At 41.2% G+C, this 26,724-nt stretch overlaps 40 non-coding genes across 40 annotated transcripts; all 40 read right to left on the bottom strand.

Annotated features, from left to right (window-relative positions):
* Positions 1–282: 282 nt before the first annotated feature.
* Positions 283–355, bottom strand: trnat-agu (transfer RNA threonine (anticodon AGU)). The gene has a single exon. It is a non-coding gene; the product is annotated as a tRNA-Thr (tRNA).
* A 222-nt stretch (positions 356–577) lies between these two features.
* Positions 578–650, bottom strand: trnat-agu (transfer RNA threonine (anticodon AGU)). The gene has a single exon. It is a non-coding gene; the product is annotated as a tRNA-Thr (tRNA).
* Positions 651–1,132: 482 nt separating this feature from the next.
* Positions 1,133–1,205, bottom strand: trnat-ugu (transfer RNA threonine (anticodon UGU)). The gene has a single exon. It is a non-coding gene; the product is annotated as a tRNA-Thr (tRNA).
* Positions 1,206–2,276: 1,071 nt separating this feature from the next.
* trnat-agu (transfer RNA threonine (anticodon AGU)) lies at positions 2,277–2,349 on the bottom strand. The gene has a single exon. It is a non-coding gene; the product is annotated as a tRNA-Thr (tRNA).
* A 1,126-nt stretch (positions 2,350–3,475) lies between these two features.
* On the bottom strand, positions 3,476–3,548 carry trnai-aau (transfer RNA isoleucine (anticodon AAU)). Its single transcript has one exon. It is a non-coding gene; the product is annotated as a tRNA-Ile (tRNA).
* A 1,008-nt stretch (positions 3,549–4,556) lies between these two features.
* trnat-agu (transfer RNA threonine (anticodon AGU)) lies at positions 4,557–4,629 on the bottom strand. The gene has a single exon. It is a non-coding gene; the product is annotated as a tRNA-Thr (tRNA).
* Positions 4,630–4,965: 336 nt separating this feature from the next.
* Positions 4,966–5,038, bottom strand: trnat-agu (transfer RNA threonine (anticodon AGU)). Its single transcript has one exon. It is a non-coding gene; the product is annotated as a tRNA-Thr (tRNA).
* Positions 5,039–5,210: 172 nt separating this feature from the next.
* Positions 5,211–5,283, bottom strand: trnat-agu (transfer RNA threonine (anticodon AGU)). The gene has a single exon. It is a non-coding gene; the product is annotated as a tRNA-Thr (tRNA).
* A 1,133-nt stretch (positions 5,284–6,416) lies between these two features.
* Positions 6,417–6,489, bottom strand: trnat-agu (transfer RNA threonine (anticodon AGU)). Its single transcript has one exon. It is a non-coding gene; the product is annotated as a tRNA-Thr (tRNA).
* A 172-nt stretch (positions 6,490–6,661) lies between these two features.
* Positions 6,662–6,734, bottom strand: trnat-agu (transfer RNA threonine (anticodon AGU)). The gene has a single exon. It is a non-coding gene; the product is annotated as a tRNA-Thr (tRNA).
* A 986-nt stretch (positions 6,735–7,720) lies between these two features.
* On the bottom strand, positions 7,721–7,793 carry trnai-aau (transfer RNA isoleucine (anticodon AAU)). The gene has a single exon. It is a non-coding gene; the product is annotated as a tRNA-Ile (tRNA).
* A 1,131-nt stretch (positions 7,794–8,924) lies between these two features.
* On the bottom strand, positions 8,925–8,997 carry trnat-agu (transfer RNA threonine (anticodon AGU)). The gene has a single exon. It is a non-coding gene; the product is annotated as a tRNA-Thr (tRNA).
* Positions 8,998–9,169: 172 nt separating this feature from the next.
* Positions 9,170–9,242, bottom strand: trnat-agu (transfer RNA threonine (anticodon AGU)). The gene has a single exon. It is a non-coding gene; the product is annotated as a tRNA-Thr (tRNA).
* Positions 9,243–10,372: 1,130 nt separating this feature from the next.
* On the bottom strand, positions 10,373–10,445 carry trnat-agu (transfer RNA threonine (anticodon AGU)). Its single transcript has one exon. It is a non-coding gene; the product is annotated as a tRNA-Thr (tRNA).
* Positions 10,446–10,617: 172 nt separating this feature from the next.
* trnat-agu (transfer RNA threonine (anticodon AGU)) lies at positions 10,618–10,690 on the bottom strand. The gene has a single exon. It is a non-coding gene; the product is annotated as a tRNA-Thr (tRNA).
* A 482-nt stretch (positions 10,691–11,172) lies between these two features.
* Positions 11,173–11,245, bottom strand: trnat-cgu (transfer RNA threonine (anticodon CGU)). The gene has a single exon. It is a non-coding gene; the product is annotated as a tRNA-Thr (tRNA).
* Positions 11,246–13,219: 1,974 nt separating this feature from the next.
* On the bottom strand, positions 13,220–13,292 carry trnat-agu (transfer RNA threonine (anticodon AGU)). Its single transcript has one exon. It is a non-coding gene; the product is annotated as a tRNA-Thr (tRNA).
* A 222-nt stretch (positions 13,293–13,514) lies between these two features.
* Positions 13,515–13,587, bottom strand: trnat-agu (transfer RNA threonine (anticodon AGU)). The gene has a single exon. It is a non-coding gene; the product is annotated as a tRNA-Thr (tRNA).
* Positions 13,588–13,922: 335 nt separating this feature from the next.
* trnat-agu (transfer RNA threonine (anticodon AGU)) lies at positions 13,923–13,995 on the bottom strand. The gene has a single exon. It is a non-coding gene; the product is annotated as a tRNA-Thr (tRNA).
* A 173-nt stretch (positions 13,996–14,168) lies between these two features.
* trnat-agu (transfer RNA threonine (anticodon AGU)) lies at positions 14,169–14,241 on the bottom strand. Its single transcript has one exon. It is a non-coding gene; the product is annotated as a tRNA-Thr (tRNA).
* Positions 14,242–14,463: 222 nt separating this feature from the next.
* Positions 14,464–14,536, bottom strand: trnat-agu (transfer RNA threonine (anticodon AGU)). The gene has a single exon. It is a non-coding gene; the product is annotated as a tRNA-Thr (tRNA).
* A 482-nt stretch (positions 14,537–15,018) lies between these two features.
* On the bottom strand, positions 15,019–15,091 carry trnat-cgu (transfer RNA threonine (anticodon CGU)). The gene has a single exon. It is a non-coding gene; the product is annotated as a tRNA-Thr (tRNA).
* Positions 15,092–16,162: 1,071 nt separating this feature from the next.
* Positions 16,163–16,235, bottom strand: trnat-agu (transfer RNA threonine (anticodon AGU)). Its single transcript has one exon. It is a non-coding gene; the product is annotated as a tRNA-Thr (tRNA).
* Positions 16,236–17,066: 831 nt separating this feature from the next.
* trnat-agu (transfer RNA threonine (anticodon AGU)) lies at positions 17,067–17,139 on the bottom strand. Its single transcript has one exon. It is a non-coding gene; the product is annotated as a tRNA-Thr (tRNA).
* Positions 17,140–17,361: 222 nt separating this feature from the next.
* trnat-agu (transfer RNA threonine (anticodon AGU)) lies at positions 17,362–17,434 on the bottom strand. Its single transcript has one exon. It is a non-coding gene; the product is annotated as a tRNA-Thr (tRNA).
* A 335-nt stretch (positions 17,435–17,769) lies between these two features.
* Positions 17,770–17,842, bottom strand: trnat-agu (transfer RNA threonine (anticodon AGU)). The gene has a single exon. It is a non-coding gene; the product is annotated as a tRNA-Thr (tRNA).
* A 173-nt stretch (positions 17,843–18,015) lies between these two features.
* trnat-agu (transfer RNA threonine (anticodon AGU)) lies at positions 18,016–18,088 on the bottom strand. Its single transcript has one exon. It is a non-coding gene; the product is annotated as a tRNA-Thr (tRNA).
* A 222-nt stretch (positions 18,089–18,310) lies between these two features.
* On the bottom strand, positions 18,311–18,383 carry trnat-agu (transfer RNA threonine (anticodon AGU)). Its single transcript has one exon. It is a non-coding gene; the product is annotated as a tRNA-Thr (tRNA).
* A 482-nt stretch (positions 18,384–18,865) lies between these two features.
* On the bottom strand, positions 18,866–18,938 carry trnat-cgu (transfer RNA threonine (anticodon CGU)). The gene has a single exon. It is a non-coding gene; the product is annotated as a tRNA-Thr (tRNA).
* A 1,071-nt stretch (positions 18,939–20,009) lies between these two features.
* trnat-agu (transfer RNA threonine (anticodon AGU)) lies at positions 20,010–20,082 on the bottom strand. The gene has a single exon. It is a non-coding gene; the product is annotated as a tRNA-Thr (tRNA).
* Positions 20,083–20,913: 831 nt separating this feature from the next.
* Positions 20,914–20,986, bottom strand: trnat-agu (transfer RNA threonine (anticodon AGU)). The gene has a single exon. It is a non-coding gene; the product is annotated as a tRNA-Thr (tRNA).
* A 222-nt stretch (positions 20,987–21,208) lies between these two features.
* trnat-agu (transfer RNA threonine (anticodon AGU)) lies at positions 21,209–21,281 on the bottom strand. The gene has a single exon. It is a non-coding gene; the product is annotated as a tRNA-Thr (tRNA).
* Positions 21,282–21,616: 335 nt separating this feature from the next.
* trnat-agu (transfer RNA threonine (anticodon AGU)) lies at positions 21,617–21,689 on the bottom strand. Its single transcript has one exon. It is a non-coding gene; the product is annotated as a tRNA-Thr (tRNA).
* Positions 21,690–21,862: 173 nt separating this feature from the next.
* Positions 21,863–21,935, bottom strand: trnat-agu (transfer RNA threonine (anticodon AGU)). The gene has a single exon. It is a non-coding gene; the product is annotated as a tRNA-Thr (tRNA).
* Positions 21,936–22,157: 222 nt separating this feature from the next.
* trnat-agu (transfer RNA threonine (anticodon AGU)) lies at positions 22,158–22,230 on the bottom strand. Its single transcript has one exon. It is a non-coding gene; the product is annotated as a tRNA-Thr (tRNA).
* Positions 22,231–22,712: 482 nt separating this feature from the next.
* trnat-ugu (transfer RNA threonine (anticodon UGU)) lies at positions 22,713–22,785 on the bottom strand. Its single transcript has one exon. It is a non-coding gene; the product is annotated as a tRNA-Thr (tRNA).
* A 1,071-nt stretch (positions 22,786–23,856) lies between these two features.
* trnap-cgg (transfer RNA proline (anticodon CGG)) lies at positions 23,857–23,929 on the bottom strand. The gene has a single exon. It is a non-coding gene; the product is annotated as a tRNA-Pro (tRNA).
* Positions 23,930–25,006: 1,077 nt separating this feature from the next.
* On the bottom strand, positions 25,007–25,079 carry trnat-agu (transfer RNA threonine (anticodon AGU)). Its single transcript has one exon. It is a non-coding gene; the product is annotated as a tRNA-Thr (tRNA).
* Positions 25,080–25,561: 482 nt separating this feature from the next.
* Positions 25,562–25,634, bottom strand: trnat-cgu (transfer RNA threonine (anticodon CGU)). Its single transcript has one exon. It is a non-coding gene; the product is annotated as a tRNA-Thr (tRNA).
* Positions 25,635–26,649: 1,015 nt separating this feature from the next.
* trnat-agu (transfer RNA threonine (anticodon AGU)) lies at positions 26,650–26,722 on the bottom strand. The gene has a single exon. It is a non-coding gene; the product is annotated as a tRNA-Thr (tRNA).
* Positions 26,723–26,724: the final 2 nt, after the last annotated feature.

Genomic DNA, 26,724 nt, shown 5'->3' with positions numbered 1-26,724 from the left:
AAACATCTGAAGTTTACTTGGCGAGTCAATGATTCCTTGATAGGCCCCAGCGAGAATCAAACTCACGACCCCTGGTTTACTAACCGCTGAGCTACAAGCCCTTCTGCGAGTGGCAGCATGGCCTTCAAAAGAGTAAACTAAACTGGTTCTGATTTGGTTAATTACAATGACCATAACTTTCAGAGTAGTGAGTATTTACACCCACATACCCTAAACACAGATGTAAAAATGTAGAATGAGCAGAAATCTGTGGGCCGTTCGTTAAGCCAAACATTCCCTGAAAGGCCCAGGTGAGAATCGAACTCACTACCCCTGGTTTACTAGACCAGTGCTCTAACCACTGAGCTACAAGGCCTTGAAGACGTGGAAACAAGACCTTCGAAGCATCAAATTAATCTGGTTCTTTAAACTAATGTGTCAAAATGCTGAATATTCGTGCCAAATCAGACGATCTCTATCCCACATACACGAAATACCGAAGGAATAACACAGTATTATCAATCATTTGCACATAATCTGGTTAGTCAACAAATCATTGAAAGGCAAAACAGAAAACTAACCTGGTTCTGGTTTTGAAAGGCCTCAGTGAGAATTGAACTCACGACCCCTGGTTTACTAGACCAGTGCTCTAACCACTGAGCTACAAGGCCTTGGAGACTTGACCTTACCTTCAAAGCAGCAAATTAATCTGGTTCTTTGAACGCTGAATATTGGTTGCGGTAATCGGTCAATCTCTATCCCACAGACCCTAAATACAGAAGGAACAACACAGTATCATCAGTCATCTGCACATCATCTGGTTAGTCAACCAATCCTTGAAAGGCAAAACAGCAAAGTAACCTGATTCTGGCTTTTGACAGTCAATTGCAATGACCATAACGTTCAGAGTAGTGAGTATTTACTCCCAGATACCCTAAGAACAGATTACATTACTCATGACATTTGGTTTACTAGACCAGTGCTCTAATCACTGAGCTAGAAGGCATATTAAGATGGTTCTGTTTTAGCCAATTACATTGACCATACCATTTATAGTAGTGAGTATTAACTCCCAGAGACACTAAATAGAGGTAGAACAATGCAGCACTACAAACTATCTGCAGTTCATTTGATGAGTCAAAGAATCCTTGGAAGGCCGCAGTGAGAATTGAACTCACGACCCCTGGTTTACAAGACCAGTGCTCTAACCACTGAGCTACGCAGCCTTGTCACAACACCGTGGTCTTTAAAACAGCAAATTGAGCTGGTTCTGGCGTGCCAGTAGCTATTAGAGTAGGTAGTATTAACTCCTAGATACCCAAAACGCAAAAGCACTACCAAACATCTACAGTTTATTAGCTTAGTCAAACAATTCCTGAAATGCCTAGGTGAGAGTTGAACTCACGACCCCTGGTTTATTAGACCAGCGCAAACTAAACTGGTTCTGTGAACCATTTTGTCAAAATGCCCTGAACGCAGACATAAATATGTAGTAGTACGACAAATCTGCAGTTCATCGGTTTAGTCAAGGAATCCCTGAAAAGGCCAGGTAAGAATCAAATTCATGACCTCTGGTTTACTAGACCAGTGCTGTAATCACAAACAGCAAATTAACCTGGTTCTGCGGTGAAATTGACCATACCTATCAGAGTAGTGAGGAGGATATTAAGTCCTCGAGACCCTAACTACACACATAACAACAAACTATTAGCAAATATATGCAGTTCATTTGGTAAGGCTATGACTCCTTGAAAGGCCCCAGTAAGAATTGAACTCAGGACCCCTGGTTTGCAAGATCAGTGCTCTTACCACTAAGCTACGAGGACTTGCGATTGCAGCAACATGGCCTTTAAAACAGCAAATTAACCTGGGTCGTCCTTTACTGGATTACAATGACCACAACTTACTGAGTAGTGAGTATTTACACCCACATACCCTAAACACAGACGTAAAAATGTAGTATTAGCAAAAATCTGTGGGCCGTTCGTTAAGCCAAACATCCCCTGAAAGGCCCAGGTGAGAATCAAACTCACTACCCTTGGTTTACTAGAGCAGTGCTCCAACCACTGAGATACAAGGCCTTGAAGACGTGGAAACAAGACCTTCGAAGCAGCAAATTAATCTGGTTCTTTAAACCAATTTGTCAAAATGCTGAATATTGGTGCCAAATCAGTCGATTTCTATCCCACAGACACGAAATACCGAAGGAATAACAGAGTATTATCAATCATTTTCACATAATCTGGTTAGTCAACAAATCCTTCAAAGGCAAAACAGCAAATTTACCTGGTTCTGGAAGGCCTCAGTGAGAATTGAACTCACGACCACTGGTTTACTAGACCAGGGCTCTGACCACTGAGCTAAAAGGCCTTGGTAACTTGACATTACCTTCAAAGCAGTAAATTAATGTGGTTCTTTGAACGCTAAATATTGGTCGCGGTATTTGGTCAATCTCTATCCCACAGACCCTAAATACAGAAGGAACAACACAGTATCATCAGTCATCTGCACATCATCTGGTTAGTCAACCAATCCTTGAAAGGCAAAACAGCAAAGTAACCTGATTCTGGCTTTTGACAGTCAATTGCAATGACCATAACTTTCAGAGGAGTATTTCCTCCGAGATACCCTAAACACAGATGTAAAAATGTAGCACTAGCAAACATCTGCACTTGATTAGGTTAATCAAATGATCCTTGAAAGACAACAGTGAGACCAGAACACATGACCCCTAGTTTACTAAATCAGTGTCCCAACCACTAAGCTACAAAGACATTTACAGGTGTTGCAATGTGACCTTCAAAACATCAAATTTACCTGATTCTGGCTTTTGACAGTCAATTGCAATGACCATAATTTTCAGAGGAGTGAGTATTTACTCCCAGAGACCCTAAATAGACATAACAATGCTGTACTACCAAACATCTGAAGTTTACTTGGCGAGTCAATGATTCCTTGATAGGCCCCAGCGAGAATCAAACTCACGACCCCTGGTTTACTAACCGCTGAGCTACAAGCCCTTCTGCTAGTGGCAGCATGGCCTTCAAAAGAGTAAACTAAACTGGTTCTGATTTGGTTAATTACAATGACCATAACTTTCAGAGTAGTGAGTATTTACACCCACATACCCTAAACACAGATGTAAAAATGTAGAATGAGCAGAAATCTGTGGGCCGTTCGTTAAGCCAAACATTCCCTGAAAGGCCCAGGTGAGAATCGAACTCACTACCCCTGGTTTACTAGAGCAGTGCTCTAACCACTGAGCTACAAGGACTTGAAGACGTGGAAACAAGACCTTCGAAGCAGCAAATTAATCTGGTTCTTTAAACCAATTTGTCAATAGGCTGAATATTGGTGCCAAATAAGTTGATTTCTATCCCACAGACACGAAATACCAAAGGAATAACACAGTATTATCAATCATTTGCACATAATCTGGTTAGTCAACAAATCCTTCAAAGGTAGAAAAGCAAATTTACCTGCTCCTGGTTTTGGAAGGCCTCAGTGAGAATTGAACTCAGGTCACCTGGTTTATTAGATCAGGGCTCTGACCACTGAGCTACAAGGCCTTGGTAACTTGTTGCTACCTTCAAAGCAGCAAATTAATGTGGTTCTTTGAACGCTGAATATTGGTAGCAGTAATCGGTCAATCTCTATCCCACAGACCCTAAATACAGAAGGAACAACACAGTATCATCAGTCATCTGCACATCATCTGGTTCGTCAACCAATCCTTGAAAATCCTTTTGACAGTCAATTGCAATGACCATAACTTTGTGAGTGAGTATTTCCTCCGAGATACCCTAAACACAGATGTAAAAATGTAGCACTATGCTCTAACCACTGAGCTAGAGCTACAAGGCCTTGCAGGGGTGGAAACAACACCTTCAAAACAGCAAATGAATCTGGTTCTTTAAACAAATTTGTCAAAATGCTGAAAACACAGATTTAAAAATGTAGTAATAGAAGAAATCTGTGGGCCGTTCGTTAAGCAAAACATGCCCTGATAGGCCCAGGTGAGAATCAAAGTCACTACCCCTGGTTTACTAGACCAGCGCTCTAACCACTGAGCTACAAGGTCTTGACGGTGTACAAACAACACCTTCAAAGCATCAAATTAATCTGGTTCTTTAAACCAATTTGTCAAAATGCTGAATATTGGTGCCAAATCAGTCGATCTCTATCCCACAGACACGAAATACCGAAGGAATAACACAGTATTATCAATCATTTTCACATAATCTGGTTAGTCAACAAATCCGCCAAAGGCAAAACAGCAAATTTACCTGGTTCTGGAAGGCCTCAGTGAGAATTGAACTCACAACCCCTGGTTTACTAGACCAGGAATCTGACCACTGAGCTACAAGTCCTTGGTAACTTGACATTACCTTCAAAGCAGTAAATTAATGTGGTTCTTTCAACGCTAAATATTGGTAGCGGTATTTGGTCAATCTTTATCCCACAGACCCTAAATACAGAAGGAACAACACAGTATCATCAGTCATCTGCACATCATCTGGTTAGTCAACAAATCCTTCAAAGTTAGAAAAGCAAATTTACCTGCTCCTGGTTTTGGAAGGCCTCAGTGAGAATTGAACTCAGGTCACCTGGTTAACTAGACCAGGGCTCTGACCACTGAGCTACAAGGCCTTGGCAACTTGACATTACCTTCAAAGCAGTAAATTAATGTGGTTCTTTGAACGCTAAATATTGGTAGCGGTATTTGGTCAATCTTTATCCCACAGACCCTAAATACAGAAGGAACAACACAGTATCATCAGTCATCTGCACATCATCTGGTTAGTCAACCAAATCCTTGAAAGGCAAAACAGCAAAGTAACCTAATTCTGGCTTATGACAGTCAATTGCAATGACCATAACTTTCAGAGGAGTGAGTATTTCCTCTGAGATACCCTAAACACAGATTTAAAAATGTAATAATAGAAGAAATCTGTGGGCCGTGCGTTAAGCAAAACATCCCCTGAAAGGCCCAGGTGAGAATCAAACTCACTACCCCTGGTTTACTAGACCAGCGCTCTAACCACTGAGCTACAAGGTCTTGAAGGCGTACAAACAAGACCTTCAAAGCATCAAATTAATCTGGTTCTTTAAACCAATTTGTCAAAATATTGGTGCCAAATCAGTCGATCTCTATCCCACAGACACGAAATACCGAAGGAATTTATCAATCATTTGCAGGTTGCAGTTCGTTGAGCCAAACATCCCCTGAAAGGCCCAGGTGAGAATCAAACTCACTACCCCTGGTTTACTAGACCAGTGCTCTAACCACTGAGCTACAAGGCCTTGGAGACTTGACCTTACTTTCAAAGCAGCAAATTAATCTGGTTCTTTGAACGCTGAATATTGGTAGCGGTAATCGGTCAATCTCTATCCCACAGACCCTAAATACAGAAGGAACAACACAGTATCATCAGTCATCTGCACATCATCTGGTTCGTCAACCAATCCTTGAAAATCCTTTTGACAGTCAATTGCAATGACCATAACTTTCAAAGGAGTGAGTATTTCCTCCGAGATACCCTAAACACAGATGTAAAAATGTAGCACTATGCTCTAACCACTGAGCTACAAGGCCTTGCAGGGGTGGAAACAACACCTTCAAAACAGCAAATGAATCTGGTTCTTTAAACAAATTTGTCAAAATGCTGAAAACACAGATTTAAAAATGTAGTAATAGAAGAAATCTGTGGGCCGTTCGTTAAGCAAAACATGCCCTGATAGGCCCAGGTGAGAATCAAAGTCACTACCCCTGGTTTACTAGACCAGCGCTCTAACCACTGAGCTACAAGGTCTTGACGGTGTACAAACAACACCTTCAAAGCATCAAATTAATCTGGTTCTTTCAACCAATTTGTCAAAATGCTGAATATTGGTGCCAAATCAGTCGATCTCTATCCCACAGACACGAAATACCGAAGGAATAACACAGTATTATCAATCATTTTCACATAATCTGGTTAGTCAACAAATCCGCCAAAGGCAAAACAGCAAATTTACCTGGTTCTGGAAGGCCTCAGTGAGAATTGAACTCACAACCCCTGGTTTACTAGACCAGGAATCTGACCACTGAGCTACAAGTCCTTGGTAACTTGACATTACCTTCAAAGCAGTAAATTAATGTGGTTCTTTGAACGCTAAATATTGGTAGCGGTATTTGGTCAATCTTTATCCCACAGACCCTAAATACAGAAGGAACAACACAGTATCATCAGTCATCTGCACATCATCTGGTTAGTCAACCAATCCTTGAAAGGCAAAACAGCAAAGTAACCTAATTCTGGCTTATGACAGTCAATTGCAATGACCATAACTTTCAGAGGAGTGAGTATTTCCTCTGAGATACCCTAAACACAGATTTAAAAATGTAATAATAGAAGAAATCTGTGGGCCGTGCGTTAAGCAAAACATCCCCTGAAAGGCCCAGGTGAGAATCAAACTCACTACCCCTGGTTTACTAGACCAGCGCTCTAACCACTGAGCTACAAGGTCTTGAAGGCGTACAAACAAGACCTTCAAAGCATCAAATTAATCTGGTTCTTTAAACCAATTTGTCAAAATATTGGTGCCAAATCAGTCGATCTCTATCCCACAGACACGAAATACCGAAGGAATTTATCAATCATTTGCAGGTTGCAGTTCGTTAAGCCAAACATCCCCTGAAAGGCCCAGGTGAGAATCGAACTCACTACCCCTGGTTTACTAGACCAGTGCTCTAACCACTGAGCTACAAGGCCTTGGAGAATCAATCAGAACCAATCCTTGAAAGGCAAAACAGCAAAGTAACCTGATTCTGGCTTTTGACAGTCAATTGCAATGACCATAACTTTCAGAGGAGTATTTCCTCCGAGATACCCTAAACACAGATGTAAAAATGTAGCACTAGCAAACATCTGCACTTGATTAGGTTAATCAAATGATCCTTGAAAGACAACAGTGAGACCAGAACACATGACCCCTAGTTTACTAGATCAGTGTCCCAACCACTAAGCTACAAAGACATTTACAGGTGTTGCAATGTGACCTTCAAAACATCAAATTTACCTGATTCTGGCTTTTGACAGTCAATTGCAATGACCATAATTTTCAGAGGAGTGAGTATTTACTCCCAGAGACCCTAAATAGACATAACAATGCTGTACTACCAAACATCTGAAGTTTACTTGGCGAGTAAATGATTCCTTGATAGGCCCCAGCGAGAATCAAACTCACGACCCCTGGTTTACTAACCGCTGAGCTACAAGCCCTTCTGCTAGTGGCAGCATGGCCTTCAAAAGAGTAAACTAAACTGGTTCTGATTTGGTTAATTACAATGACCATAACTTTCAGAGTAGTGAGTATTTACACCCACATACCCTAAACACAGATGTAAAAATGTAGAATGAGCAGAAATCTGTGGGCCGTTCGTTAAGCCAAACATTCCCTGAAAGGCCCAGGTGAGAATCGAACTCACTACCCCTGGTTTACTAGAGCAGTGCTCTAACCACTGAGCTACAAGGACTTGAAGACGTGGAAACAAGACCTTCGAAGCAGCAAATTAATCTGGTTCTTTAAACCAATTTGTCAATAGGCTGAATATTGGTGCCAAATAAGTTGATTTCTATCCCACAGACACGAAATACCAAAGGAATAACACAGTATTATCAATCATTTGCACATAATCTGGTTAGTCAACAAATCCTTCAAAGGTAGAAAAGCAAATTTACCTGCTCCTGGTTTTGGAAGGCCTCAGTGAGAATTGAACTCAGGTCACCTGGTTTATTAGATCAGGGCTCTGACCACTGAGCTACAAGGCCTTGGTAACTTGTTGCTACCTTCAAAGCAGCAAATTAATGTGGTTCTTTGAACGCTGAATATTGGTAGCAGTAATCGGTCAATCTCTATCCCACAGACCCTAAATACAGAAGGAACAACACAGTATCATCAGTCATCTGCACATCATCTGGTTCGTCAACCAATCCTTGAAAATCCTTTTGACAGTCAATTGCAATGACCATAACTTTGTGAGTGAGTATTTCCTCCGAGATACCCTAAACACAGATGTAAAAATGTAGCACTATGCTCTAACCACTGAGCTACAAGGCCTTGCAGGGGTGGAAACAACACCTTCAAAACAGCAAATGAATCTGGTTCTTTAAACAAATTTGTCAAAATGCTGAAAACACAGATTTAAAAATGTAGTAATAGAAGAAATCTGTGGGCCGTTCGTTAAGCAAAACATGCCCTGATAGGCCCAGGTGAGAATCAAAGTCACTACCCCTGGTTTACTAGACCAGCGCTCTAACCACTGAGCTACAAGGTCTTGACGGTGTACAAACAACACCTTCAAAGCATCAAATTAATCTGGTTCTTTAAACCAATTTGTCAAAATGCTGAATATTGGTGCCAAATCAGTCGATCTCTATCCCACAGACACGAAATACCGAAGGAATAACACAGTATTATCAATCATTTTCACATAATCTGGTTAGTCAACAAATCCGCCAAAGGCAAAACAGCAAATTTACCTGGTTCTGGAAGGCCTCAGTGAGAATTGAACTCACAACCCCTGGTTTACTAGACCAGGAATCTGACCACTGAGTTACAAGTCCTTTGTAACTTGACATTACCTTCAAAGCAGTAAATTAATGTGGTTCTTTGAACGCTAAATATTGGTAGCGGTATTTGGTCAATCTTTATCCCACAGACCCTAAATACAGAAGGAACAACACAGTATCATCAGTCATCTGCACATCATCTGGTTAGTCAACCAAATCCTTGAAAGGCAAAACAGCAAAGTAACCTAATTCTGGCTTATGACAGTCAATTGCAATGACCATAACTTTCAGAGGAGTGAGTATTTCCTCTGAGATACCCTAAACACAGATTTAAAAATGTAATAATAGAAGAAATCTGTGGGCCGTGCGTTAAGCAAAACATCCCCTGAAAGGCCCAGGTGAGAATCAAACTCACTACCCCTGGTTTACTAGACCAGCGCTCTAACCACTGAGCTACAAGGTCTTGAAGGCGTACAAACAAGACCTTCAAAGCATCAAATTAATCTGGTTCTTTAAACCAATTTGTCAAAATATTGGTGCCAAATCAGTCGATCTCTATCCCACAGACACGAAATACCGAAGGAATTTATCAATCATTTGCAGGTTGCAGTTCGTTGAGCCAAACATCCCCTGAAAGGCCCAGGTGAGAATCAAACTCACTACCCCTGGTTTACTAGACCAGTGCTCTAACCACTGAGCTACAAGGCCTTGGAGACTTGACCTTACTTTCAAAGCAGCAAATTAATCTGGTTCTTTGAACGCTGAATATTGGTAGCGGTAATCGGTCAATCTCTATCCCACAGACCCTAAATACAGAAGGAACAACACAGTATCATCAGTCATCTGCACATCATCTGGTTCGTCAACCAATCCTTGAAAATCCTTTTGACAGTCAATTGCAATGACCATAACTTTGTGAGTGAGTATTTCCTCCGAGATACCCTAAACACAGATGTAAAAATGTAGCACTATGCTCTAACCACTGAGCTACAAGGCCTTGCAGGGGTGGAAACAACACCTTCAAAACAGCAAATGAATCTGGTTCTTTAAACAAATTTGTCAAAATGCTGAAAACACAGATTTAAAAATGTAGTAATAGAAGAAATCTGTGGGCCGTTCGTTAAGCAAAACATGCCCTGATAGGCCCAGGTGAGAATCAAAGTCACTACCCCTGGTTTACTAGACCAGCGCTCTAACCACTGAGCTACAAGGTCTTGACGGTGTACAAACAACACCTTCAAAGCATCAAATTAATCTGGTTCTTTCAACCAATTTGTCAAAATGCTGAATATTGGTGCCAAATCAGTCGATCTCTATCCCACAGACACGAAATACCGAAGGAATAACACAGTATTATCAATCATTTTCACATAATCTGGTTAGTCAACAAATCCGCCAAAGGCAAAACAGCAAATTTACCTGGTTCTGGAAGGCCTCAGTGAGAATTGAACTCACAACCCCTGGTTTACTAGACCAGGAATCTGACCACTGAGCTACAAGTCCTTGGTAACTTGACATTACCTTCAAAGCAGTAAATTAATGTGGTTCTTTGAACGCTAAATATTGGTAGCGGTATTTGGTCAATCTTTATCCCACAGACCCTAAATACAGAAGGAACAACACAGTATCATCAGTCATCTGCACATCATCTGGTTAGTCAACCAATCCTTGAAAGGCAAAACAGCAAAGTAACCTAATTCTGGCTTATGACAGTCAATTGCAATGACCATAACTTTCAGAGGAGTGAGTATTTCCTCTGAGATACCCTAAACACAGATTTAAAAATGTAATAATAGAAGAAATCTGTGGGCCGTGCGTTAAGCAAAACATCCCCTGAAAGGCCCAGGTGAGAATCAAACTCACTACCCCTGGTTTACTAGACCAGCGCTCTAACCACTGAGCTACAAGGTCTTGAAGGCGTACAAACAAGACCTTCAAAGCATCAAATTAATCTGGTTCTTTAAACCAATTTGTCAAAATATTGGTGCCAAATCAGTCGATCTCTATCCCACAGACACGAAATACCGAAGGAATTTATCAATCATTTGCAGGTTGCAGTTCGTTAAGCCAAACATCCCCTGAAAGGCCCAGGTGAGAATCAAACTCACTACCCCTGGTTTACTAGACCAGTGCTCTAACCACTGAGCTACAAGGCCTTGGAGACTTGACCTTACTTTCAAAGCAGCAAATTAATCTGGTTCTTTGAACGCTGAATATTGGTAGCGGTAATCGGTCAATCTCTATCCCACAGACCCTAAATACAGAAGGAACAACACAGTATCATCAGTCATCTGCACATCATCTGGTTAGTCAACCAATCCTTGAAAGGCAAAACAGCAAAGTAACCTGATTCTGGCATTTGACAGTCAATTGCAATGACCATAACGTTCAGAGTAGTGAGTATTTACTCCCAGATACCCTAAGAACGGATAACATTACTCATGACATCTGGTTTACTAGACCAGTGCTCTAATCACTGAGCTACAAGGCAAATTAAGATGGTTCTGTTTTAGCCAATTACATTGACCATAACATTTATAGTAGTGAGTATTAACTCCCAGAGACACTAAATACAGGTAGAACAATGCAGCACTACAAACTATCTGCAGTTCATTTGATGAGTCAAAGAATCCTTGGAAGGCCGCAGTGAGAATTGAACTCACGACCCCTGGTTTACGAGACCAGTGCTCTAACCACTGAGCTACACAGCCTTGTCACAACACCGTGGTCTTTAAAACAGCAAATTGAGCTGGTTCTGGCGTGCCAGTAGCTATTAGAGTAGGTAGTATTAACTCCTAGATACCCAAAACACAAAAGCACTACCAAACATCTACAGTTTATTAGCTTAGCCAAACAATTCCTGAAATGCCTAGGTGAGAGTTGAACTCACGACCCCTGGTTTATTAGACCAGCGCAAACTAAACTGGTTCTGTGAACCATTTTGTCAAAATGCCCTGAACGCAGACATAAATATGTAGTAGTACGACAAATCTGCAGTTCATCGGTTTAGTCAAGGAATCCCTGAAAAGGCCAGGTAAGAATCAAATTCATGACCTCTGGTTTACTAGACCAGTGCTGTAATCACAAACAGCAAATTAACCTGGTTCTGCGGTGAAATTGACCATACCTATCAGAATAGTGATGAGGATATTAAGTCCTAGAGACCCTAACTACACACATAACAACAAACAATTAGCAAATATATGCAGTTCATTTGGTAAGGATATGACTCCTTGAAAGGCCCCAGTAAGAATTGAACTCAGGACCCCTGGTTTGCAAGATCAGTGCTCTTACCAGTAAGCTACGAGGACTTGCGATTGCAGCAACATGGCCTTTAAAACAGCAAATTAACCTGGGTCGTCCTTTACTGGATTACAATGACCACAACTTACTGAGTAGTGAGTATTTACACCCACATACCCTAAACACAGACGCAAAAATGTAGTATTAGCAAAAATATGTGGGCTGTTCGTTAAGCCAAACATCCCCTGAAAGGCCCAGGTGAGAATCAAACTCACTACCCTTGGTTTACGAGAGCAGTGCTCCAACCACTGAGATACAAGGACTTGAAGACGTGGAAACAAGACCTTCGAAGCAGCAAATTAATCTGGTTCTTTAAACCAATTTGTCAAAATGCTGAATATTGGTGCCAAATCAGTCGATTTCTATCCCACAGACACGAAATACCGAAGGAATAACAGAGTATTATCAATCATTTTCACATAATCTGGTTAGTCAACAAATCCTTCAAAGGCAAAACAGCAAATTTACCTGGTTCTGGAAGGCCTCAGTGAGAATTGAACTCACGACCGCTGTTTACTAGACCAGGGCTCTGACCACTGAGCTAAAAGGCCTTGGTAACTTGACATTACCTTCAAAGCAGTAAATTAATGTGGTTCTTTGAACGCTAAATATTGGTCGCGGTATTTGGTCAATCTCTATCCCACAGACCCTAAATACAGAAGGAACAACACAGTATCATCAGTCATCTGCACATCATCTGGTTAGTCAACCAATCCTTGAAAGGCAAAACAGCAAAGTAACCTGATTCTGGCTTTTGACAGTCAATTGCAATGACCATAACTTTCAGAGGAGTATTTCCTCCGAGATACCCTAAACACAGATGTAAAAATGTAGCACTAGCAAACATCTGCACTTTATTAGGTTAATCAAATGATCCTTGAAAGACAACAGTGAGACCAGAACACATGACCCCTAGTTTACTAGATGAGTGTCCCAACCACTAAGCTACAAAGACATTTACAGGTGTTGCAATGTGACCTTCAAAACATCAAATTTACCTGATTCTGGCTTTTGACAGTCAATTGCAATGACCATAATTTTCAGAGGAGTGAGTATTTACTCCCAGAGACCCTAAATAGACATAACAATGCTGTACTACCAAACATCTGAAGTTTACTTGGCGAGTCAATGATTCCTTGATAGGCCCCAGCGAGAATCAAACTCACGACCCCTGGTTTACTAACCGCTGAGCTACAAGCCCTTCTGCTAGTGGCAGCATGGCCTTCAAAAGAGTAAACTAAACTGGTTCTGATTTGGTTAATTACAATGACCATAACTTTCAGAGTAGTGAGTATTTACACCCACATACCCTAAACACAGATGTAAAAATGTAGAATGAGCAGAAATCTGTGGGCCGTTCGTTAAGCCAAACATTCCCTGAAAGGCCCAGGTGAGAATCGAACTCACTACCCCTGGTTTACTAGACCAGTGCTCTAACCACTGAGCTACAAGGCCTTGAAGACGTGGAAACAAGACCTTCGAAGCAGCAAATTAATCTGGTTCTTTAAACCAATTTGTCAATAGGCTGAATATTGGTGCCAAATAAGTTGATTTCTATCCCACAGACACGAAATACCAAAGGAATAACACAGTATTATCAATCATTGGCACATAATCTGGTTAGTCAACAAATCCTTCAAAGTTAGAAAAGCAAATTTACCTGCTCCTGGTTTTGGAAGGCCTCAGTGAGAATTGAACTCAGGTCACCTGGTTAACTAGACCAGGGCTCTGACCACTGAGCTACAAGGCCTTGGCAACTTGACATTACCTTCAAAGCAGTAAATTAATGTGGTTCTTTGAACGCTAAATATTGGTAGCGGTATTTGGTCAATCTTTATACCACAGACCCTAAATACAGAAGGAACAACACAGTATCATCAGTCATCTGCACATCATCTGGTTAGTCAACCAATCCTTGAAAGGTAAAACAGCAAAGTAACCTGATTCTGGCTTTTGACAGTCAATTGCAATGACCATAACTTTCAGAGGAGTGAGTATTTCCTCTGAGATACCCTAAACACAGATTTAAAAATGTAATAATAGAAGAAATCTGTGGGCCGTTCGTTAAGCAAAACATCCCCTGAAAGGCCCAGGTGAGAATCAAACTCACTACCCCTGGTTTACTAGACCAGCGCTCTAACCACTGAGCTACAAGGTCTTGAAGGCGTACAAACAAGACCTTCAAAGCATCAAATTAATCTGGTTCTTTAAACCAATTTGTCAAAATATTGGTGCCGAATCGGTCAATCTCTATCCCACAGACACGAAATACCGAAGGAATTTATCAATCATTTGCAGGTTGCACGTTCGTTAAGCCAAACATCCCCTGAAAGGCCCAGGTGAGAATCGAACTCACTACCCCTGGTTTACTAGACCAGTGCTCTAACCACTGAGCTACAAGGCCATGAAGACGTGGAAACAAGACCTTCGAAGCATCAAATTAATCTGGTTCTTTAAACTAATGTGTCAAAATGCTGAATATTCGTGCCAAATCAGACGATCTCTATCCCACATACACGAAATACCGAAGGAATAACACAGTATTATCAATCATTTGCACATAATCTGGTTAGTCAACAAATCATTGAAAGGCAAAACAGAAAACTAACCTGGTTCTGGTTTTGAAAGGCCTCAGTGAGAATTGAACTCACGACCCCTGGTTTACTAGACCAGTGCTCTAACCACTGAGCTACAAGGCCTTGGAGACTTGACCTTACCTTCAAAGCAGCAAATTAATCTGGTTCTTTGAACGCTGAATATTGGTAGCGGTAATCGGTCAATCTCTATCCCACAGACCCTAAATACAGAAGGAACAACACAGTATCATCAGTCATCTGCACATCATCTGGTTAGTCAACCAATCCTTGAAAGGCAAAACAGCAAAGTAACCTGATTCTGGCTTTTGACAGTCAATTGCAATGACCATAACGTTCAGAGTAGTGAGTATTTACTCCCAGATACCCTAAGAACGGATAACATTACTCATGACATCTGGTTTACTAGACCAGTGCTCTAATCACTGAGCTACAAGGCAAATTAAGATGGTTCTGTTTTAGCCAATTACATTGACCATAACATTTATAGTAGTGAGTATTAACTCCCAGAGACACTAAATACAGGTAGAACAATGCAGCACTACAAACTATCTGCAGTTCATTTGATGAGTCAAAGAATCCTTGGAAGGCCGCAGTGAGAATTGAACTCACGACCCCTGGTTTACGAGACCAGTGCTCTAACCACTGAGCTACACAGCCTTGTCACAACACCGTGGTCTTTAAAACAGCAAATTGAGCTGGTTCTGGCGTGCCAGTAGCTATTAGAGTAGGTAGTATTAACTCCTAGATACCCAAAACACAAAAGCACTACCAAACATCTACAGTTTATTAGCTTAGCCAAACAATTCCTGAAATGCCTAGGTGAGAGTTGAACTCACGACCCCTGGTTTATTAGACCAGCGCAAACTAAACTGGTTCTGTGAACCATTTTGTCAAAATGCCCTGAACGCAGACATAAATATGTAGTAGTACGACAAATCTGCAGTTCATCGGTTTAGTCAAGGAATCCCTGAAAAGGCCAGGTAAGAATCAAATTCATGACCTCTGGTTTACTAGACCAGTGCTGTAATCACAAACAGCAAATTAACCTGGTTCTGCGGTGAAATTGACCATACCTATCAGAATAGTGATGAGGATATTAAGTCCTAGAGACCCTAACTACACACATAACAACAAACAATTAGCAAATATATGCAGTTCATTTGGTAAGGATATGACTCCTTGAAAGGCCCCAGTAAGAATTGAACTCAGGACCCCTGGTTTGCAAGATCAGTGCTCTTACCAGTAAGCTACGAGGACTTGCGATTGCAGCAACATGGCCTTTAAAACAGCAAATTAACCTGGGTCGTCCTTTACTGGATTACAATGACCACAACTTACTGAGTAGTGAGTATTTACACCCACATACCCTAAACACAGACGCAAAAATGTAGTATTAGCAAAAATATGTGGGCTGTTCATTAAGCCAAACATCCCCTGAAAGGCCCAGGTGAGAATCAAACTCACTACCCTTGGTTTACGAGAGCAGTGCTCCAACCACTGAGATACAAGGACTTGAAGACGTGGAAACAAGACCTTCGAAGCAGCAAATTAATCTGGTTCTTTAAACCAATTTGTCAAAATGCTGAATATTGGTGCCAAATCAGTCGATTTCTATCCCACAGACACGAAATACCGAAGGAATAACAGAGTATTATCAATCATTTTCACATAATCTGGTTAGTCAACAAATCCTTCAAAGGCAAAACAGCAAATTTACCTGGTTCTGGAAGGCCTCAGTGAGAATTGAACTCACGACCGCTGGTTTACTAGACCAGGGCTCTGACCACTGAGCTAAAAGGCCTTGGTAACTTGACATTACCTTCAAAGCAGTAAATTAATGTGGTTCTTTGAACGCTAAATATTGGTCGCGGTATTTGGTCAATCTCTATCCCACAGACCCTAAATACAGAAGGAACAACACAGTATCATCAGTCATCTGCACATCATCTGGTTAGTCAACCAATCCTTGAAAGGCAAAACAGCAAAGTAACCTGATTCTGGCTTTTGACAGTCAATTGCAATGACCATAACTTTCAGAGGAGTATTTCCTCCGAGATACCCTAAACACAGATGTAAAAATGTAGCACTAGCAAACATCTGCACTTTATTAGGTTAATCAAATGATCCTTGAAAGACAACAGTGAGACCAGAACACATGACCCCTAGTTTACTAGATGAGTGTCCCAACCACTAAGCTACAAAGACATTTACAGGTGTTGCAATGTGACCTTCAAAACATCAAATTTACCTGATTCTGGCTTTTGACAGTCAATTGCAATGACCATAATTTTCAGAGGAGTGAGTATTTACTCCCAGAGACCCTAAATAGACATAACAATGCTGTACTACCAAACATCTGAAGTTTACTTGGCGAGTCAATGATTCCTTGATAGGCCCCAGCGAGAATCAAACTCACGACCCCTGGTTTACTAACCGCTGAGCTACAAGCCCTTCTGCTAGTGGCAGCATGGCCTTCAAAAGAGTAAACTAAACTGGTTCTGATTTGGTTAATTACAATGACCATAACTTTCAGAGTAGTGAGTATTTACACCCACATACCCTAAACACAGATGTAAAAATGTAGAATGAGCAGAAATCTGTGGGCCGTTCGTTAAGCCAAACATTCCCTGAAAGGCCCAGGTGAGAATCGAACTCACTACCCCTGGTTTACTAGACCAGTGCTCTAACCACTGAGCTACAAGGCCTTGAAGACGTGGAAACAAGACCTTCGAAGCAGCAAATTAATCTGGTTCTTTAAACCAATTTGTCAATAGGCTGAATATTGGTGCCAAATAAGTTGATTTCTATCCCACAGACACGAAATACCAAAGGAATAACACAGTATTATCAATCATTGGCACATAATCTGGTTAGTCAACAAATCCTTCAAAGTTAGAAAAGCAAATTTACCTGCTCCTGGTTTTGGAAGGCCTCAGTGAGAATTGAACTCAGGTCACCTGGTTAACTAGACCAGGGCTCTGACCACTGAGCTACAAGGCCTTGGCAACTTGACATTACCTTCAAAGCAGTAAATTAATGTGGTTCTTTGAACGCTAAATATTGGTAGCGGTATTTGGTCAATCTTTATACCACAGACCCTAAATACAGAAGGAACAACACAGTATCATCAGTCATCTGCACATCATCTGGTTAGTCAACCAATCCTTGAAAGGTAAAACAGCAAAGTAACCTGATTCTGGCTTTTGACAGTCAATTGCAATGACCATAACTTTCAGAGGAGTGAGTATTTCCTCTGAGATACCCTAAACACAGATTTAAAAATGTAATAATAGAAGAAATCTGTGGGCCGTTCGTTAAGCAAAACATCCCCTGAAAGGCCCAGGTGAGAATCAAACTCACTACCCCTGGTTTACTAGACCAGCGCTCTAACCACTGAGCTACAAGGTCTTGAAGGCGTACAAACAAGACCTTCAAAGCATCAAATTAATCTGGTTCTTTAAACCAATTTGTCAAAATATTGGTGCCGAATCGGTCAATCTCTATCCCACAGACACGAAATACCGAAGGAATTTATCAATCATTTGCAGGTTGCACGTTCGTTAAGCCAAACATCCCCTGAAAGGCCCAGGTGAGAATCGAACTCACTACCCCTGGTTTACTAGACCAGTGCTCTAACCACTGAGCTACAAGGCCATGAAGACGTGGAAACAAGACCTTCGAAGCATCAAATTAATCTGGTTCTTTAAACTAATGTGTCAAAATGCTGAATATTCGTGCCAAATCAGACGATCTCTATCCCACATACACGAAATACCGAAGGAATAACACAGTATTATCAATCATTTGCACATAATCTGGTTAGTCAACAAATCATTGAAAGGCAAAACAGAAAACTAACCTGGTTCTGGTTTTGAAAGGCCTCAGTGAGAATTGAACTCACGACCCCTGGTTTACTAGACCAGTGCTCTAACCACTGAGCTACAAGGCCTTGGAGACTTGACCTTACCTTCAAAGCAGCAAATTAATCTGGTTCTTTGAACGCTGAATATTGGTAGCGGTAATCGGTCAATCTCTATCCCACAGACCCTAAATACAGAAGGAACAACACAGTATCATCAGTCATCTGCACATCATCTGGTTAGTCAACCAATCCTTGAAAGGCAAAACAGCAAAGTAACCTGATTCTGGCTTTTGACAGTCAATTGCAATGACCATAACGTTCAGAGTAGTGAGTATTTACTCCCAGATACCCTAAGAACGGATAACATTACTCATGACATCTGGTTTACTAGACCAGTGCTCTAATCACTGAGCTACAAGGCAAATTAAGATGGTTCTGTTTTAGCCAATTACATTGACCATAACATTTATAGTAGTGAGTATTAACTCCCAGAGACACTAAATACAGGTAGAACAATGCAGCACTACAAACTATCTGCAGTTCATTTGATGAGTCAAAGAATCCTTGGAAGGCCGCAGTGAGAATTGAACTCACGACCCCTGGTTTACGAGACCAGTGCTCTAACCACTGAGCTACACAGCCTTGTCACAACACCGTGGTCTTTAAAACAGCAAATTGAGCTGGTTCTGGCGTGCCAGTAGCTATTAGAGTAGGTAGTATTAACTCCTAGATACCCAAAACACAAAAGCACTACCAAACATCTACAGTTTATTAGCTTAGCCAAACAATTCCTGAAATGCCTAGGTGAGAGTTGAACTCACGACCCCTGGTTTATTAGACCAGCGCAAACTAAACTGGTTCTGTGAACCATTTTGTCAAAATGCCCTGAACGCAGACATAAATATGTAGTAGTACGACAAATCTGCAGTTCATCGGTTTAGTCAAGGAATCCCTGAAAAGGCCAGGTAAGAATCAAATTCATGACCTCTGGTTTACTAGACCAGTGCTGTAATCACAAACAGCAAATTAACCTGGTTCTGCGGTGAAATTGACCATACCTATCAGAATAGTGATGAGGATATTAAGTCCTAGAGACCCTAACTACACACATAACAACAAACAATTAGCAAATATATGCAGTTCATTTGGTAAGGATATGACTCCTTGAAAGGCCCCAGTAAGAATTGAACTCAGGACCCCTGGTTTGCAAGATCAGTGCTCTTACCAGTAAGCTACGAGGACTTGCGATTGCAGCAACATGGCCTTTAAAACAGCAAATTAACCTGGGTCGTCCTTTACTGGATTACAATGACCACAACTTACTGAGTAGTGAGTATTTACACCCACATACCCTAAACACAGACGCAAAAATGTAGTATTAGCAAAAATATGTGGGCTGTTCATTAAGCCAAACATCCCCTGAAAGGCCCAGGTGAGAATCAAACTCACTACCCTTGGTTTACGAGAGCAGTGCTCCAACCACTGAGATACAAGGACTTGAAGACGTGGAAACAAGACCTTCGAAGCAGCAAATTAATCTGGTTCTTTAAACCAATTTGTCAAAATGCTGAATATTGGTGCCAAATCAGTCGATTTCTATCCCACAGACACGAAATACCGAAGGAATAACAGAGTATTATCAATCATTTTCACATAATCTGGTTAGTCAACAAATCCTTCAAAGGCAAAACAGCAAATTTACCTGGTTCTGGAAGGCCTCAGTGAGAATTGAACTCACGACCGCTGGTTTACTAGACCAGGGCTCTGACCACTGAGCTAAAAGGCCTTGGTAACTTGACATTACCTTCAAAGCAGTAAATTAATGTGGTTCTTTGAACGCTAAATATTGGTCGCGGTATTTGGTCAATCTCTATCCCACAGACCCTAAATACAGAAGGAACAACACAGTATCATCAGTCATCTGCACATCATCTGGTTAGTCAACCAATCCTTGAAAGGCAAAACAGCAAAGTAACCTGATTCTGGCTTTTGACAGTCAATTGCAATGACCATAACTTTCAGAGGAGTATTTCCTCCGAGATACCCTAAACACAGATGTAAAAATGTAGCACTAGCAAACATCTGCACTTTATTAGGTTAATCAAATGATCCTTGAAAGACAACAGTGAGACCAGAACACATGACCCCTAGTTTACTAGATGAGTGTCCCAACCACTAAGCTACAAAGACATTTACAGGTGTTGCAATGTGACCTTCAAAACATCAAATTTACCTGATTCTGGCTTTTGACAGTCAATTGCAATGACCATAATTTTCAGAGGAGTGAGTATTTACTCCCAGAGACCCTAAATAGACATAACAATGCTGTACTACCAAACATCTGAAGTTTACTTGGCGAGTCAATGATTCCTTGATAGGCCCCAGCGAGAATCAAACTCACGACCCCTGGTTTACTAACCGCTGAGCTACAAGCCCTTCTGCTAGTGGCAGCATGGCCTTCAAAAGAGTAAACTAAACTGGTTCTGATTTGGTTAATTACAATGACCATAACTTTCAGAGTAGTGAGTATTTACACCCACATACCCTAAACACAGATGTAAAAATGTAGAATGAGCAGAAATCTGTGGGCCGTTCGTTAAGCCAAACATTCCCTGAAAGGCCCAGGTGAGAATCGAACTCACTACCCCTGGTTTACTAGACCAGTGCTCTAACCACTGAGCTACAAGGCCTTGAAGACGTGGAAACAAGACCTTCGAAGCAGCAAATTAATCTGGTTCTTTAAACCAATTTGTCAATAGGCTGAATATTGGTGCCAAATAAGTTGATTTCTATCCCACAGACACGAAATACCAAAGGAATAACACAGTATTATCAATCATTGGCACATAATCTGGTTAGTCAACAAATCCTTCAAAGTTAGAAAAGCAAATTTACCTGCTCCTGGTTTTGGAAGGCCTCAGTGAGAATTGAACTCAGGTCACCTGGTTAACTAGACCAGGGCTCTGACCACTGAGCTACAAGGCCTTGGCAACTTGACATTACCTTCAAAGCAGTAAATTAATGTGGTTCTTTGAACGCTAAATATTGGTAGCGGTATTTGGTCAATCTTTATACCACAGACCCTAAATACAGAAGGAACAACACAGTATCATCAGTCATCTGCACATCATCTGGTTAGTCAACCAATCCTTGAAAGGTAAAACAGCAAAGTAACCTGATTCTGGCTTTTGACAGTCAATTGCAATGACCATAACTTTCAGAGGAGTGAGTATTTCCTCTGAGATACCCTAAACACAGATTTAAAAATGTAATAATAGAAGAAATCTGTGGGCCGTTCGTTAAGCAAAACATCCCCTGAAAGGCCCAGGTGAGAATCAAACTCACTACCCCTGGTTTACTAGACCAGCGCTCTAACCACTGAGCTACAAGGTCTTGAAGGCGTACAAACAAGACCTTCAAAGCATCAAATTAATCTGGTTCTTTAAACCAATTTGTCAAAATATTGGTGCCGAATCGGTCAATCTCTATCCCACAGACACGAAATACCGAAGGAATTTATCAATCATTTGCAGGTTGCACGTTCGTTAAGCCAAACATCCCCTGAAAGGCCCAGGTGAGAATCGAACTCACTACCCCTGGTTTACTAGACCAGTGCTCTAACCACTGAGCTACAAGGCCATGAAGACGTGGAAACAAGACCTTCGAAGCATCAAATTAATCTGGTTCTTTAAACTAATGTGTCAAAATGCTGAATATTCGTGCCAAATCAGACGATCTCTATCCCACATACACGAAATACCGAAGGAATAACACAGTATTATCAATCATTTGCACATAATCTGGTTAGTCAACAAATCATTGAAAGGCAAAACAGAAAACTAACCTGGTTCTGGTTTTGAAAGGCCTCAGTGAGAATTGAACTCACGACCCCTGGTTTACTAGACCAGTGCTCTAACCACTGAGCTACAAGGCCTTGGAGACTTGACCTTACCTTCAAAGCAGCAAATTAATCTGGTTCTTTGAACGCTGAATATTGGTAGCGGTAATCGGTCAATCTCTATCCCACAGACCCTAAATACAGAAGGAACAACACAGTATCATCAGTCATCTGCACATCATCTGGTTAGTCAACCAATCCTTGAAAGGCAAAACAGCAAAGTAACCTGATTCTGGCTTTTGACAGTCAATTGCAATGACCATAACGTTCGGAGTAGTGAGTATTTACTCCCAGATACCCTAAGAACGGATTACATTACTCATGACATTTGGTTTACTAGACCAGTGCTCTAATCACTGAGCTAGAAGGCATATTAAGATGGTTCTGTTTTAGCCAATTACATTGACCATACCATTTATAGTAGTGAGTATTAACTCCCAGAGACACTAAATAGAGGTAGAACAATGCAGCACTACAAACTATCTGCAGTTCATTTGATGAGTCAAAGAATCCTTGGAAGGCCGCAGTGAGAATTGAACTCACGACCCCTGGTTTACAAGACCAGTGCTCTAACCACTGAGCTACGCAGCCTTGTCACAACACCGTGGTCTTTAAAACAGCAAATTGAGCTGGTTCTGGCGTGCCAGTAGCTATTAGAATAGGTAGTATTAACTCCTAGATACCCAAAACGCAAAAGCACTACCAAACATCTACAGTTTATTAGCTTAGTCAAACAATTCCTGAAATGCCTAGGTGAGAGTTGAACTCACGACCCCTGGTTTATTAGACCAGCGCAAACTAAACTGGTTCTGTGAACCATTTTGTCAAAATGCCCTGAACGCAGACATAAATATGTAGTAGTACGACAAATCTGCAGTTCATCGGTTTAGTCAAGGAATCCCTGAAAAGGCCAGGTAAGAATCAAATTCATGACCTCTGGTTTACTAGACCAGTGCTGTAATCACAAACAGCAAATTAACCTGGTTCTGCGGTGAAATTGACCATACCTATCAGAGTAGTGAGGAGGATATTAAGTCCTAGAGACCCTAACTACACACATAACAACAAACTATTAGCAAATATATGCAGTTCATTTGGTAAGGTTATGACTCCTTGAAAGGCCCCAGTAAGAATTGAACTCAGGACCCCTGGTTTGCAAGATCAGTGCTCTTAACACTAAGCTACGAGGACTTGCGATTGCAGCAACATGGCCTTTAAAACAGCAAATTAACCTGGGTCGTCCTTTACTGGATTACAATGACCACAATTTACTGAGTAGTGAGTATTTACACCCACATACCCTAAACACAGACGTAAAAATGTAGTATTAGCAAAAATCTGTGGGCCGTTCGTTAAGCCAAACATCCCCTGAAAGGCCCAGGTGAGAATCAAACTCACTACCCTTGGTTTACTAGAGCAGTGCTCCAACCACTGAGATACAAGGCCTTGAAGACGTGGAAACAAGACCTTCGAAGCAGCAAATTAATCTGGTTCTTTAAACCAATTTGTCAAAATGCTGAATATTGGTGCCAAATCAGTCGATTCTTATCCAACAGACACGAACTACCGAAGGAATAACACAATATTATCAATCATTTTCACATAATCTGGTTAGTCAACAAATCCTTCAAAGGCAAAACAGCAAATTTACCTGGGTCTGGAAGGCCTCAGTGAGAATTGAACGCACGACCCCTGGTTTCCGAGACCAGTGCTCTAACCACTGAGCTACGCAGCATTGTCACAACACCACTGTCTTTAAAACAGCAAATTGAGCTGGTTCTGGCGTGCCAATAGCTATTAGAGTAGGTAGTATCAACTCCTAGATACCCAAAACACAAAAGCACTACCAAACATCTACAGTTTATTAGCTTAGTCAAACAATTCCTGAAATGCCTAGGTGAGAGTTGAACTCACGACCCCTGGTTTATTAGACCAGCGCAAACTAAACTGGTTCTGTGAACCATTTTGTCAAAATGCCCTGAACGCAGACATAAATATGTAGTAGTACGACAAATCTGCAGTTCATCGGTTTAGTCAAGGAATCCCTGAAAAGTCCAGGTAAGAATAAAATTCATGACCTCTGGTTTACTAGACCAGTGCTGTAATCACAAACAGCAAATTAACCTGGTTCTGCGGTGAAATTGACCATACCTATCAGAGTAGTGATGAGGATATTAAGTCCGAGAGACCCTAACTACACACATAACAACAAACTACTAGCAAATATATGCCGTTCATTTGGTAAGGCTATGACTCCTTGAAAGGCCCCAGTAAGAATTGAACTCAGGACCCCTGGTTTGCAAGATCAGTGCTCTTACCACTAAGCTACGAGGACTTGCGATTGCAGCAACATGGCCTTTAAAACAGCAAATTAACCTGGGTCGTCCTTTACTGGATTACAATGACCACAATTTACTGAGTAGTGAGTATTTACACCCACATACCCTAAACACAGACGTAAAAATGTAGTATTAGCAAAAATCTGTGGGCCGTTCGTTAAGCCAAACATCCCCTGAAAGGCCCAGGTGAGAATCAAACTCACTACCCCTGGTTTACTAGAGCAGTGCTCCAATCACTGAGATACAAGGCCTTGAAGACGTGGAAACAAGACCTTCGAAGCAGCAAATTAATCTGGTTCTGTAAACCAATTTGTCAAAATGCTGAATATTGGTGCCAAATCAGTCGATTTGTATCCCACAGACACGAAATACCGAAGGAATAACAGAGTATTATCAATCATTTTCACATAATCTGGTTAGTCAACAAATCCTTCAAAGGCAAAACAGCAAATTCACCTGGTTCTGGTTTTGAAAGGCCTCAGTGAGAATTGAACTCACAACCCCTGGTTAACTAGACCAGTGCTCTAACCACTGAGCTACAAGGCTTTGGAGACTTGACCTTACCTTCAAAGCAGCAAATTAATCTGGTTCTTTGAACACTGAATATTGGTAGCGGTAATCGGTCAATCTCTATCCCACAGACCCTAAATACAGAAGGAACAACACAGTATCATCAGTCATCTGCACATCATCTGGTTAGTCAACCAATCCTTGAAAGGCAAAACAGCAAAGTAACCTGATTCTGGCTTTTGACAGTCAATTGCAATGACCATAACGTTCAGAGTAGTGAGTATTTACTCCCAGATACCCTAAGAACGGATTACATTACTCATGACATCTGGTTTACTAGACCAGTGCTCTAATCACTGAGCTACAAGGCAAATTAAGATGGTTCTGTTTTAGCCAATTACATTGACCATACCATTTATAGTAGTGAGTATTAACTCCCAGAGACACTAAATACAGGTAGAAAAATGCAGCACTACAAACTATCTGCAGTTCATTTGATGAGTCAAAGAATCCTTGGAAGGCCGCAGTGAGAATTGAACTCACGACCCCTGGTTTACGAGACCAGTGCTCTAACCACAGAGCTACGCAGCCTTGTCACAACACCGTGGTCTTTAAAACAGCAAATTGAGCCGGTTCTGGCGTGCCAGTAGCTTTTTGAGTAGGTAGTATTATTTCCTAGATACCCAAAACGCAAAAGCACTACGAAACATCTACAGTTTATTAGCTTAGTCAAACAATTCCTGAAATGCCTAGGTGAGAGTTGAACTCACAACCCCTGGTTTATTAGACCAGCGCAAACTAAACTGGTTCTGTGAACCATTTTGTCAAAATGCCCTGAACGCAGACATAAATATGTAGTAGAACGACAAATCTGCAGTTCATCGGTTTAGTCAAGGAATCCCTGAAAAGGCCAGGTAAGAATCAAATTCATGACCTCTGGTTTACTAGACCAGTGCTGTAATCACAAACAGCAAACTAACCTGGTTCTGCGGTGTTCAAAGCAGTAAATTAATGTGGTTCTTTGAACGCTAAATATTGGTAGCGGTATTTGGTCAATCTCTATCCCACAGACCCTAAATACAGAAGGAACAAACACAGTATCATCAGTCATCTGCACATCATCTGGTTAGTCAACCAATCCTTGAAAGACAAAACAGCAAAGTAACCTGATTCTGGCTTTTGATAGTCAATTGCAATGACCATAACTTTCAGAGGAGTGAGTATTTCCTCTGAGATACCCTAAACACAGATTTAAAAATGTAATAATAGAAGAAATCTGTGGGCCGTACGTTAAGCAAAACATCCCCTGAAAGGCCCAGGTGAGAATACAAATCACTACCCCTGGTTTACTAGACCAGCGCTCTAACCACTGAGCTACAAGGTCTTGGAGGCGTATAAACAAGACCTTCAAAGCATCAAATTAATCTGGTTCTTTAAACCAATTTGTCAAAATGCTGAAGATTGGTGCCAAATCAGTCGATCTCTATCCCACAGACATGAAATACCGAAGGAATAACACAGTATTATCAATCATTTGCACATAATCTGGTTAGTCAACAAATCCTTGAAAGGCAAAACAGAAAACTAATCTGGTTTTGGTTTTGAAAGGCCTCGGTGAGAATTGAACTCACGACAACTGGTTTACTAGACCAGTGCTCTAACCACTGAGCTACAAGGACTT

Source organism: Vanacampus margaritifer, chromosome 13 (assembly GCF_051991255.1).
Source record: "Vanacampus margaritifer isolate UIUO_Vmar chromosome 13, RoL_Vmar_1.0, whole genome shotgun sequence".
NCBI classification, from domain to species: domain Eukaryota; kingdom Metazoa; phylum Chordata; class Actinopteri; order Syngnathiformes; family Syngnathidae; genus Vanacampus; species Vanacampus margaritifer.
Note: the sequence above shows the minus strand (reverse complement) of the source record. Positions and strands in the feature narration are given on the sequence as shown.